Source organism: Haematobia irritans, chromosome 4, assembly GCF_050003625.1.
Source record: "Haematobia irritans isolate KBUSLIRL chromosome 4, ASM5000362v1, whole genome shotgun sequence".
Taxonomy (NCBI): domain Eukaryota; kingdom Metazoa; phylum Arthropoda; class Insecta; order Diptera; family Muscidae; genus Haematobia; species Haematobia irritans.
Window position 1 is genome coordinate 111,479,299 of NC_134400.1, and position 13,817 is coordinate 111,493,115.

The window sequence follows — 13,817 nt, forward strand, 5'->3', positions numbered from 1 at the left end:
CAATTTTTGCTACTCAGCAGTGGCGATTTTACAAGGATATTGGTTAGATCTCGCCAAGATATGTGGTCAAGTGTGGGTTGTGATATATTATTTGTCGGGGGAATTGGAGCCTTATTTAAAACTCATCCGTTCTGTGGAAATTTTGGCATTGCAGTGTGTAGGATATGGCTAAGATATGGGGAAATAATCACAGAATTTTGTGTAAAGTGTGAGAAGTTTGGCCATATTTGTATTCTCTGAGGAAATTATCCAGTCAATTGGAGGAAAATCCCATTGAAAATGGGTCTAAAATATGAAACAGTCTACCATATTTCCCCAACTCTGGTGTACGTATATATGGGAGCTATATACAATCTGAACCAATTTTGAATAATTAGAATAATAATTCTGCTATCTATGCGAAATTTCACGTAAATGGGAGTATAACTTTGGCCCCCCTGGTCCTATGAGTGCAAATCGGACGGGAGATTTATATGGGAGCCATATCTAAATCTCAACCGATTTCAACCAAATTTGCCACAATTACCTATACTACTAAACGTACTCCTTGTGCGAAATTTGAACCAAATCACGGCAAAATCTGAATCGATTTGACCATATTTGGCAAATACAATAGTACCGTTAAAAGTACCGCTTGTGCAAAATTTGAAGTAAGTCAGGACAAAACTCTGGCTTATGAGACCATATAAGTCCAAATCGGGCGAAAGATATATATGTGAGCTATATCTAAATCTGAACCGATTTTAACAAAATTTGACACACTTAACGATACTATTAAAAGTACCCCTTGTGCAAAATTTGAAGCAAATCACGGCAAATCTCTGGTTTTTGTGGCCATATAAGTTCAAATCGGACGAAAGATATATATGGGAGCTATATCTAAATTTGAACCGATTTCAATCAAATTTACCAAGCATTGGTAGAATGTCAATACTACCCTCTATGCAAAATTTCACGAAGATCGGTAGTAAACTTTGGCCTCTGTGGTCATATGAGTCTAAATCGGACGAAAGATATATATGGGAGCTATATCTAAATCTGAACCGATTTGGCTGATATTTGAATTTGAAGAACAGCGGTTGATAAACACGCTAACTATGACCACATCGGGGATAAATATATATGACAGCTATATCTAAATCTGAACCGATTTTTTCCAAAACCAATAGCGATTGTCTCTGTCCCAAGAAACGGCCCTATGCCAAATTTGAGGACGATCGGACTTAAATTGCGAGCTGTACTTTGTGCACAAAATTACATATACAGACAGACGGACGGACATCGCTAAATCGACTCAGAATTTAATTCTAAGACGATCGGTATTCTAAACGATGGGTCTCAGACTTTTCCTTCTTGGCGTTACATACAAATGCACAAACTTATTATACCCTGTACCACAGTAGTGGTAGGGAAGGGGGCCTCCTCTTTGTCCGACTTTTTGAAAAGTACACCTAAGGTGATATATTGACGGGAAGGGGGACCTCTCCGTTGCCCCTCTTTTTGAAAGTTCTCCGATTTGCTTGAAATTTTCACTGAAGGTTGGGTTTGGTGTCAAAGCAAACATCTGTTATTTTATTATTCGATAGTTGGTCAGGGAGGGTGGCACTACCCAGACTTTCTTCCAAGTTCCAGTGAAACAACTAAACATCTCCGATTTACTTGAAATTCACAGAGGACGTGTGGGAAGTTTATGTAAATAATATTGGGTACCGTTTTTTGGTATTTGGCCTGGGACCTCTCGTTAAAGAGGGAACTCCCGCTGATTCCATTTGATCGGGGAAACAGACGTCCATTTCTTCAACATAATAAAGCAAAATCTAAACTTCTCCGATTTACTTAAAATTTACAAGAAATGTGGCAAAAGGTGATTAACTCCCGTTTGGAATAGTGAAAAATCTAAACTTCTTTGATTGACTTGGAATTAAAAAAAAAAACAATGTGGGACCGGCTATGAAATAAATATACTTTGTTTTCGATATCTGGTCGAAGAGGGACACATCCCCCTTGCAAGTTTTTTTTGCAATTGATTGGGTGGTCCGTAAGTAAACTCCTAAGTTTACGTGAAATTGAAAGGCATCTACCCCGTGCCCGACATTTTACAAAATATTATTATGCTCAAATTTGTTAACGTTCCTTGAATTATTCAATTGATATGATGCTGAAATAGGATTCTTAATTTTCCGATGTGTTGAGGAGTGGGATACCCCTTCACAGACAACTCTCGAAATTCACAGGAATTATGAAGGATAGTCTAACGACTTGAAACATTTTTGGGGTAATTATATTTCATTTCTGCCTGTACAACTTAAAAACAAGGGTATGTTTTATTGGCATCATGTTTTTTATATACTGTAATTTTTTATGAAATGTGATTTGGCATTAATTTTTTACCATTAACGAGATAATTCTTCTCAAATATCTCATGATACCTGAAGGCTTGCAAAATAGGTAATAAATAAACAAAAACTCCAAAACTCACCCAATGGTATGATGGTAACAGATAGTTATAGCGAGTGGTAGCCCATTATTGGAAAAACTTTGATAATGCTGAGAGTACGAATTACTGGGTTTTCCTGAGTAAGCTTCATAATTTCGATATCCTCTTCAACGATGGTTATGCAAATCAAAATGGGACAGGCGGTACACTTTATTATCAATGGCTTTAACTATTGACTATAATTAAGACCATTGATAAGGAAGTGTAGCTAAATAGGATATTGGCCATAGCGAGCGGAGTTTTTTGACATTTTTGATATTGACAGGACCAATACCCACATGGATTACATCTACATTCACTCAAAAAAAAAAAATTACTTGGATCCAAAGATTTTGACCTTCCTTTAAGGATTTTGGTATTGATTCCGAATTTTCATTTTCCTTTCGCGGTTTATTAAAAAAAGTACTCATGTACAAACATTTGCCAGTTTAAAATCCAAATTATAACGGATACTTCAAAGTAAACAAGTATATACAGCCGCAAGTTCGGCCAGGCCGAATCTTAAGTACCCACCACCATGGATTGCGTAGAAACTTCTACACAATCGAATTACTTGGGTTGTGGTATCTTAAAACTTCTTAACATCGTTTTCTAAATTGTGATTTAGTCCATACATAGTATATATTAGACAAAAAAGTTATGTATAGTTAAGTCTATAAATAATTACGAATCGATATTGACTTTTTGTACGTAGAGAGCCAGAATTGAAATATGGGGGTCGCTTATATGGGGACTATATACAATTATGAACTTGATATGGACCAATTTTTGTGTGATTGGAGATCGATTTATCTGAGGGCTATATATAACTATAGACCGATATGGACCTAGTTTGGTATGGTTGTTAACGGCCATATACCAGCACAATGTACCAAATTTCAACTGACTCGGATGAAATTTGCTCCTCCAAGAGGCTCCAAAACCAAATCTCGGGATCGGTTTATATGGGGGCTATATATGATTATGGACTGATATGGACCACTTTTGGCATGGTTGTTAAATATCATATACTAGCACCACGTACCAAATTTCAACCAGATCGGATGAATTTTGCTTCTCCACAAAGCACCAGAGCTCAAATCTGGGGATCGGTTTATATGGGGGCTATATATAATTATGGACTGATATCAACCAATTCTTGCATGGTTGTTGGATACCATGGACTACCACCACGTACCAAATTTCAACCAGATCGGATGTATTTTGCTTCTTCAAAAGGCATCGGAAGTCAAATCTGGCGATCGGTTTATATGGGAGCTATATATAATTATGGACTGATAGGAACCAATTCCTGCATGGTTGTTGGATACCATATACTAACATCACGTACCAAATTTCAACCGAATGGGAAGAATTTTGCCCTTCCAAGATGCTCCGGAGGTCAAATCTGGGGATCGGTTTATATGGGGCCTATATATAATTATGGATCGATATCGACCAATTTTTGTATGGGTGTTTGAGGCCATATATATTAACATCACGTACCAAATTTCGACTGAATCAGATGAATTTTGGTCTTCCAAGAGGCTCCGGAGGTCAAATCTGGTGATCGGCTTATATGGGGGCTATATATAATTATGGACAGATATGCACCAATTTTTGTATGGTCATTAGAGACCATATACTAACACCATGTACCAAATTTCAGCCAGATCGGATGAAATTTGCTTCTCTTAGAGGCTCCGCAAGCCAAATCGTGAGATCGGTTTATATGGGGGCTATATATAATTATTGGCCTATGTGGACCAATTTTTGCATGGTTGTTAGAGATCATATACTAACATCATGTACCAAATTTCAACCGGATCGGATGAAATTTGCTTCTCTTAAAGGCTCCGCAAGCCAAATCGGGGGATCAGTTTATATGGGGGCTATATGTAATTATGGACCGATGTGGACCAATTTTTGCATGGTTGTTAGAGACCATATACTAACATTATATACCAAATTTTAGCCGGATCGGATGAAATTTGCTTCTCTTAGAGCAATCGCAATCTATACGTAAAAGTGGACCGACAATGGGCCATGTCAATACCATCCGACCTACATCAATAGCAACTACTTGTGCCAAGTTTCAAGTCGATAGCTTATTTCGTTCGGAAGTTAGCGTGATTTCAACAGACGGACGGACGGACGGACATGCTTAGATCGACTCAAAATTTCACCACGACCCAGAATATATATACTTTATGGGGTCTTAGAGCAATATTTCGATGTGTTATAAACGGAATGACAAAGTTAATTTTCCCCCATCCTATGGTGGAGGGTATAAAAATCACCGTTGATGACTTTTCGGTACAAAAAAGACCACCGTTAAAGACTTTCCAATAGGAAAATATCATCGTTAATGACTTTTCTATTCCAAAAATTCACTGTTGTAGGCTTTTCTATAATAAAAGATCTTCGTTCTATACAAAAAGATCATCGTTGTTGTTGATAAAATCGTCCTTAATGACTTTTCTACACGAAAATAGCACCATTGATTACTTTACTATACGAATAGCTAAAAAAGACAACATTTTTGGAACTTTCATCTCAAAAATCTTCATTTTTTAAACCAATATCGTCATCGTAATATTCCCGTTAAATTGGAAAATTTCCATAAAGCGCCAATTTTACCAAATTGGAGATTAAAGTCGTATTTGATATTTGGATCGTGTTTGGCATTTCCATAGTATGCAAATGAGCCGATTCTCTAGAACCATGGATGCAAACTTTTAATTCTACATTAAATTAACGCTAAATACTATGTACGAGTTGTATTGAATTTTTGTTTAGATTTTTTTAAAGTTTGTTTTATGGTAGTAAACTGCATGCGAAACACATATAGATGGACGGACTGATAGTCAGGGCTAGATCGACTCAGAAGATTATCTGGAGACGAACAGTATACATAAGGTGGAGTCTAGAACTAAGAGTTTTGCTAAACACATTTTACAACCGATTAAAATTAGTGTACCATGAGCAAATGTTGTCCTAAGGTGAAATTATATTTCAGTTTAGAATAGTGTGTATAATGTGATTTAAATATAATGTGAAGCCTATTGAAAAAAACTACAAAACTAAAACATATTATATTTGGGACATTAAATTTTCTTAAATAGGATATGTGTGGATGCAAACACTTATTAATTTACAAATTTCCTATAAACATACATATTTTTAGAAATGTCAGAGAGAAAGTGAGAGAGGCGGAGAGTATAGAGAAAATTATAAAGATAGCCAGCGAGAGAATTTACGAAATTTATGCACATTACACAATGAAAGAATGAAATCAGAGCAAATGGTCGTTGCTTTACATAGAAAAAAAGTCCATCGTTAAACTGATGCTACAATTAACTAGTTTGTAAAGAAAAAAGATATTTTAAGCATTGTTGTTGTTTTTTATTTCAGCTTAAAACCATACATTGACTAAACTACAATTGTAGCTTAACCAACAGAGGAAAATAATGTTTGTCAAATTTATTTGGGCAAAGCCCTATAGACTGCAAGATGGTTGGATGGACGCACGTTTCGGAATTACCACATTCCTCATCAGCATCCTCTACTTGCAGCAAAACTATCAACCAATTATCAGAATAAATTCAGGCAGTTTATTGAACCCAACAAAAACCACACTTGAACCCTCCGAAAAAAGGTTTTACATTGATAGCCGGCTTATGCCGAAATAAATTGTAGTTTAGTCAATGTATGGTTTTAAGCTGAAATAAAAAACAACAACAATGCTTAAAGAACAAAACCAACAATAACAAAACAAAACAAATGGAAAAAGATATTTTATTTTAGTTTATTTTTATAATATTTTACAAAATTTTTCGCATTGCAACACAATTTTCTCTATTCCATATATGTCTGAAAATTTTTATCTTACCTAAATGTGATTATATAAATTTGTGACCGTACAAATGTCAAAAACTGTTAACGTCGCTTGAACCCTCAGGATAGAGACGCACTGATCATCCCAATTGCTTGAAACTAAAAGTAAAATTTCCCAATTCTACTTTTTGAACTCATTCTAAAAAATTTAGATTTCGAATCAACGCTTACGCGATATATTTGAGATTCCTCTAAATTTCAAACAAACATGGTTCTTCTAAATCCAGAATCTAATGTAGTTTCCATATATATCTACATCTGATTCTGGATTTAAAAGAACCATGTTTGTTTAATTTTAGAGGGATCTCAAATATATCGTGCAAGCGCTGATTCGAAATCTTTTAAATTCTTTAGAATGAGTTCAAGAAGTAAAATTTGGAAATTTTACTTTTAGTTTCAAGCAATTCGGATGATCACTGCGTCTTCTATCCTCCCAAGGAGTGAAATCGAGCGATTAGTCTACATGGAGGTTTTCCACAAAAAATGGACCGATAAAATCTAACTCACCTGTGTCGAGTTCATTCTGGACCTAAAATACGTCTAGATTTTCAATTTCAAGATCTCAGATAAATATTGCTAGAAGCACAAGAAGTCAAATAGGGATATCGATCTATATGGTGGCTATACCATGGATCGATACATTCGGGCTTATACCAAAACATGTTGTAACGAGCCGCTATCCTATAATTTCATCCGACCGTGCTCAGGAAAATTGGGAGTAGTTCTTGGATAGCCGGCTACATAATTTAATTTTTTTAGAACAAGACTTTTAAATAGTGTTAAGAAAATTGGAGAAAATAGGGGACATTAACGGGTCTAGGACATTGCTATGTTGGCTGTTCTTATGTTTCGTCAATAAAATTCAAATTAGTAAGTCATAATAATGTACCGATATACAAAATATTCGGCATACCTATTTGTGATTCTAAAATACTTTGAGATTTCGAATTTCAAGGAAATCGGACAAAAAGTACAGTTTTTAGAAGCCCAAGACAGCAAATCGGGAGGTCTATATGGGGACTATACCAAAACATAGACCACTGTACACCATATTCGGCACACCTATTTGTGGTCCTAAAACACCTCTTGATTTCCAATGTGACGCAAATGGGATACCGATCACGCTTTCTAGAAGCCCAAGAAGTCAAATTAGGAGATCGGTAACTACACTGAAAAAACTATTGTCGTGAGGTCAAAGATTTTATGTCTTTAAAATACAAATGCAAATTTTGCTTATTTAGCATAGAAGACGCACTTCTCTAATATAAAGTTTTTTTCCTTGTCCAAAAGTCGATAAACTTTTCAATGAAGTCGTATTGTCCTTATAATTAAGCGATTTCACTTAAAAATGAGTATCATAACATGAAAGAAATAATGTTTGAGCTAAGGTCAACTTGACTTTAATAATTCAAAAAAAAAATCTTTAAATTTAATGAACTTGTCTTTAAATTTGTTGTCTTTTTGCATCTTGACAACAAAGCAAAAAATCGTTCAAATATAGGACATATTTTTCAACACTTTATTTTAAAGACTTTTTTTTACTTGAAACATAGCATAATTTCTACTTGAAGTCGATTCTTAATTGGGAAATTAAAGTTGTCGTTAACTCATTTTTAAAGGACTTTGATAGCATATGAAGAAAAACAACTGAAAAAGCGAAAAATTTAAATTTGCTTCCTAGAAGCAAGTACACAAAACCCAAATTTAAAAGAGAATTGTGTCTTAAAAGTACCCTTACTTGTATGCTCCGCTTCTTTGGCTCGGAATCAATACCAAAATTTTTAAACTAAAGACAAAATCTTTGGAACCGGGCATGCTTTTTTTTCAGTGTATGGGGCCTGTACCAAAGCATAGGCCTATAACCACCATATTCGACACACCTATTATTGGTCCTCAAATACCGCTAGGTTTTTAATTTCAGGCAAATCGGATAAAAACTACACTGAAAAAACAATGAACCCACCTTAAACTTTCGGTTAATGTTAGAAAATTTTGAATATTTTTAGAAAATTTCAACTAAACAGTATCATAAAAAACGTAAATATTTTTCGTCAAATACAAGAAAATTTATTAGACATTGATTAAGTTTTTTTACTTGTTAAAGAAAATTTTGTAGTTTGAAGGAAAAAATTGGAGTTCAAAATTGCAAGAATGTCTTTAGTGAAAATTTACAAATTTAAAGAAATACTGAACTATTTTGTTGAAGACACGAATTTAGTTAATCTTTATGCTGCATTTGTATAAATTTTTTCCTCGGTTTTAGATAATTTAAATAACGTTTGCAAAAAAATTTTAGAATAAAGGGAACTTTCTTCAAACATAATAATTCCATGAACTAAAATAAAGTTAAACTGGCTTCAGTGAAATAGAGAGTTCACTTTTTTTGAGTGTACGTTTTCTAGAAGCCCAAGATCACGAATATTGGGGTCGGTTTATATGGAGCTACATCAAAACAGGGACCGATGTAGCCCATCTTCGAATAAAACAAGGCAATGTTCATAAAGCGTCTCCTATAGCCTCTCCCACGGCGCACACTGTGTCCGCTGCGGCAATAAATCATTTTGGACCTGCTCTCCGATTTTGATCATTTTTGCACAGTTGGTTAAACTATATTACAAAGGTCATGTGTGTAAAATTTTATGCAAATATCTCCATTGGTTTTCTGTCCCGAGCAGCGCAAAGTTGACATATGTGAACAAGTCTCAAATAGGTTAGTTTTCTATGTCATATTTAAAGCATTGTTACTTATAAACTATACACAAACATTACCTTATAGAAATTTTTTTCACTTTAAATAGGCATCAAGCATTATGTAAATTAAAAAAAAAAAAATAAAAATTGAAAAAAAACAAATTATTTTTTTTTTTATTTTGGGCCAAAAAAGATAAACATTTATGATTTTCCGTTAAACTTTTAGTTGTGTGCGAAGCAGTGCGAAACATGGAGTCCTATACCAAATTAAAGCTGAGGGTCTCAGCTAACAGACTCAAAAAAAAAATTGTGCCCAAATTTGCCCGCGGCCAAAAAAACAATGGAAAACCAAAAAATTACATTAAAAAATATGCGTTATGCGTTATTTTACGAGTGCATCAACAACTGCGCACTCTTTCTTTCGTTACTGCTTGTTGTTGTTTTGCCTGTGTGCATGTCTATTACTATAAATAGTATATTTGTAAGATAATTGTGTATAAAGTGCTCGTACACTGAAATTCAAATCATATCAGTTATTATTTTTATACCCTCCATCATAGGATGGGGGTATATTAACTTTGTCATTCCGTTTGTAACACATCGAAATATTGCTCTAAGACCCCATAAAGTATATATATTCTGGGTCGTGGTGAAATTCTGAGTCGATCTAAGCATGTCCGTCCGTCCGTCCGTCCGTCCGTCCGTCCGTTGAAATCACGCTAACTTCCGAACGAAACAAGCTATCGACTTGAAACTTGGCACAAGTAGTTGCTATCGATGTAGGTCGGATGGTATTGAAAATGGGCCATATCAGTCCACTTTTACGTATAGCCCCCATATAAAGGGACCCTCAGATTTGGCTTGTGGAGCCTCTAACAGAAGCATATTTCATCCGATCCGTCTGAAATTTGGTACATTGTGTTGGTATATGGTCTCTAACAACCATACAAAAATTGGTCCATATCGGTCCATAATTATATATAGCCCCCATATAAACCGATCCCCAGATTTGGCTTGCGGAGCCTCAAAGAGAAGCAAATTTCACCCGATCTTGCTGAAATTTGGTACATGGTGTTGGTATATGGTCTCTAACAACCATGCAAAAATTGATCCACATCGGTCCATAATTATATATAGCCCCCATATAAACCGTTCTCCAGATTTGACCTCCGGAGCATCTTGGAAGAGCAAAATTCATACAATCCGATTCAAATTTGGAACGTCGTGTTAGTATATGGCCGCTAACAACCATACCAAAATTGGTCCTTATCGGTCTATAGTTATATATAGCCGATCTCCAATCACACAAAAATTGATCCATATCGGTTCATAATCATGGTTGCCACTCGAGCCAAAAATAATCTACCAAAATTTTATTTCTATAGAAAATTTGGTAAAATTTTGTTTCTATAGAACATTTTTGTTAAAATTTTATTTCTATAGAAAATTTTGTCAAAATTTTATTTCTATAGAAAATTTTTTCAAAATATTATTTCTATAGAAATTTTTGTTAAAATTTTATTTCTATAGAAAATTTTGTCAAAAGTTTATTTCTATAGAAAATTTTGTTAAAATTGTATTTCTGTAGAAATTTTTGTCAAAATTTTCTTTCTATAGAAAATTTTGTCAAAATTTTTATTTCTATAGAAAATTTTGTGGAAATTTTATTTCTATAGAAAATTTTTTTAAAATTTTATTTCTGTAGAAAATTTTGTCAAAATTTTATGTCTACTTTGTCAAACTGAATTATATACGTATTGGATCGATCTTTTTTGATTTAATATATACCACGTATGGACTTACATACAATTTAGAAGATGGTGTTAGGAGGATTTAAGATACCTTGCCATCGGCAAGCGTTACCGCAACTTAAGTAATTCGATTGTGGATGGCAGTGTTTAGAAGAAGTTTCTACGCAATCCATGATGGAGGGTACATAAGCTTCGGCCTGGCCGAACTTACGACCGTATATACTTGTTTTTTAAATAAATTTTTACATACCATAATGAAAACGTGAGCATGAGTTGGGCTCGAACTCCAGATGTTCGCACACCAGCCGCCAACTCTATCCACTGAGCTATTAAAGACGTTGGGATTGAATGAATAATAACGTCACTTATTATTACACGCAATGTGTAGAGTCTTTTAAAATTGTAGCAGTTCTTATAGTCATTCTAAAAATAGAACCTATGTTGATGTGCATTTTATTTTTGCAAAATTAAAAAAAAATATAACGCTATATTTCTTACAACAACAACAATCATTGATCATTGGTGGCATCGATTTTGTCATTTGTTTATGCTCTTTACTTCTTTGTCATTCCCAATTGTAGTTGGTAAAGTAATAAGTGAGTGTTTATTAAGCAATTAAAGCAGATTTCTCAAAAACAATGGAAAAGTCAAAAATATCCCTGAAATTACAGCCGACATAACCGGAGTAAATGAACAACTGATTCATAGGTTAAAAATTATATTATCCACAATAAGTTGCAGTCGGGCAATAGACTCTGAGAAGTTCCATATATATTGTTTAGACACGGCAAAATTGTACATTGATTTATATGGATGGTACTACATGCCTATCACAGTGCATAAAGTTTTGATACATGGTAGCAAAATTGTAGCTGAGGCCATTCTACCTATAGGTAGGTTAAATATACGATTTGTTTCATACATTTTGAATTAACATATGGTTTATTTTTCAAAGGAATGTTATCAGAAGAAGCGCAGGAAGCGAGGAATAAAGACTATAAACGTTATAGGCTATATGACTCGCGCAAGACTGGGCGCTGTTCTACTAACGAAGACGTAATGCATCATTTGTTGATATCCTCCGACCCATACATCAATTCATTAAGAACGAAATTGAAGCTTAAAAAATTAGATTATCACGAAGATGTGAAAATGTTGTTAATAAATTAAATAGAGTGAACTGTACAATTTTTGTATGGGGGTTGTATGGGGGACGGGTGTTACAGTGGGCTGATTTTCTTCATATTTTCAAAACAGCATTTAATAGATGCTGTATGCATTTTTGCGAAAAATAAACATTCTAGTTATAAATTTACAGAAGATATGGCATTTTTGAAATATCATTTGTATGGGAGGTGGGCGATGGGCGTGGTCAATGTTGAAGAAATAATTTTTTTTTTAAAGGTGTTGCATAGATATGTTCTTCCAGCAATTTTCAGGAAATTTGTAGCAATAGTTAATTTTTAACAGCCAAAAATGATTTTAGTTTGTATGGGCGGTGGGCGATGGGCGTGGTCAATTTTGTCGATACTTTGAAATTTTCTTAATTCTATTGTAAAGGGTGATTCTTTTGAGGTTAGGATTTTCATGCATTAGTATTTGACAGATCACGTGGGATTTCAGACATGGTGTCAAAGAGAAAGATGCTCAGTATGCTTTGACATTTCATCATGAATAGACTTACTAACGAGCCACAACGTCGAATTTTCAGTGAATGGGCCCTAGAAAAGTTGGCAGAAAATCCGCTTTTTTATCGACAAATTTTGTTCAGCGATGAGGCTCATTTCTGGTTGAATGGCTACGTAAATAAGCAAAATTGCCGCATTTGGAGTGAAGAGCAACCAGAAGCCGTTCAAGAACTGCCCATGCATCCCGAAAAATGCACTGTTTGGTGTGGTTTGTACGCTGGTGGAATCATTGGACCGTATTTTTTCAAAGATGCTGTTGGACGCAACGTTACGGTGAATGGCGATCGCTATCGTTCGATGCTAACAAACTTTTTGTTGCCAAAAATGGAAGAACTGAACTTGGTTGACATGTGGTTTCAACAAGATGGCGCTACATGCCACACAGCTCGCGATTCTATGGCCATTTTGAGGGAAAACTTCGGAGAACAATTCATCTCAAGAAATGGACCGGTAAGTTGGCCACCAAGATCATGCGATTTGACGCCTTTAGACTATTTTTTGTGGGGCTACGTCAAGTCTAAAGTCTACAGAAATAAGCCAGCAACTATTCCAGCTTTGGAAGACAACATTTCCGAAGAAATTCGGGCTATTCCGGCCGAAATGCTCGAAAAAGTTGCCCAAAATTGGACTTTCCGAATGGACCACCTAAGACGCAGCCGCGGTCAACATTTAAATGAAATTATCTTCAAAAAGTAAATGTCATGGACCAATCTAACGTTTCAAATAAAGAACCGAAGAGATTTTGCAAATTTTATGCGTTTTTTTTAAAAAAAAGTTATCAAGCTCTTAACAAATCACCCTTTATTAGGAACTCGTGCCAAATTTCATTACTCCTTCTATTTTTGGCCATCGAATGTATGGGAAGGACACACTGTGCGGCGGCCTCTCTTTCCACAAACTAGCCGCTGACGAACGAATAAAAGCCGGCATATCCTTTCCATTCTCAAGGGCTCGCTCCATCACAAATAATCGGAACAACGCAAGGTAGGTTTTGAGATCCCATTGCACCCAAAAGCGTTAACTACCCAGCAAAAAAATTGGTATTTGTTCCACAAATATTTCGTTTAAAGAACATCCCGGGATCCTACATACATTTTTGTCCACTTTCGATCAAGTTAATTTGGATCAGTTTTAGAAAATGTGCTATTTGACCGTCGCAAAAATAAATAGAAAATCAACAAAAATGTACAAAAATAATAAAATAAAATAAAATTAAAAATTTCATCGCCGCGGGGATTTGAATTTGTGCCTGTTGACCTTTTCACTTCCAATGAGAAAGTTTTGAAAATTACGAACCTATTCAATTTTCCGTTG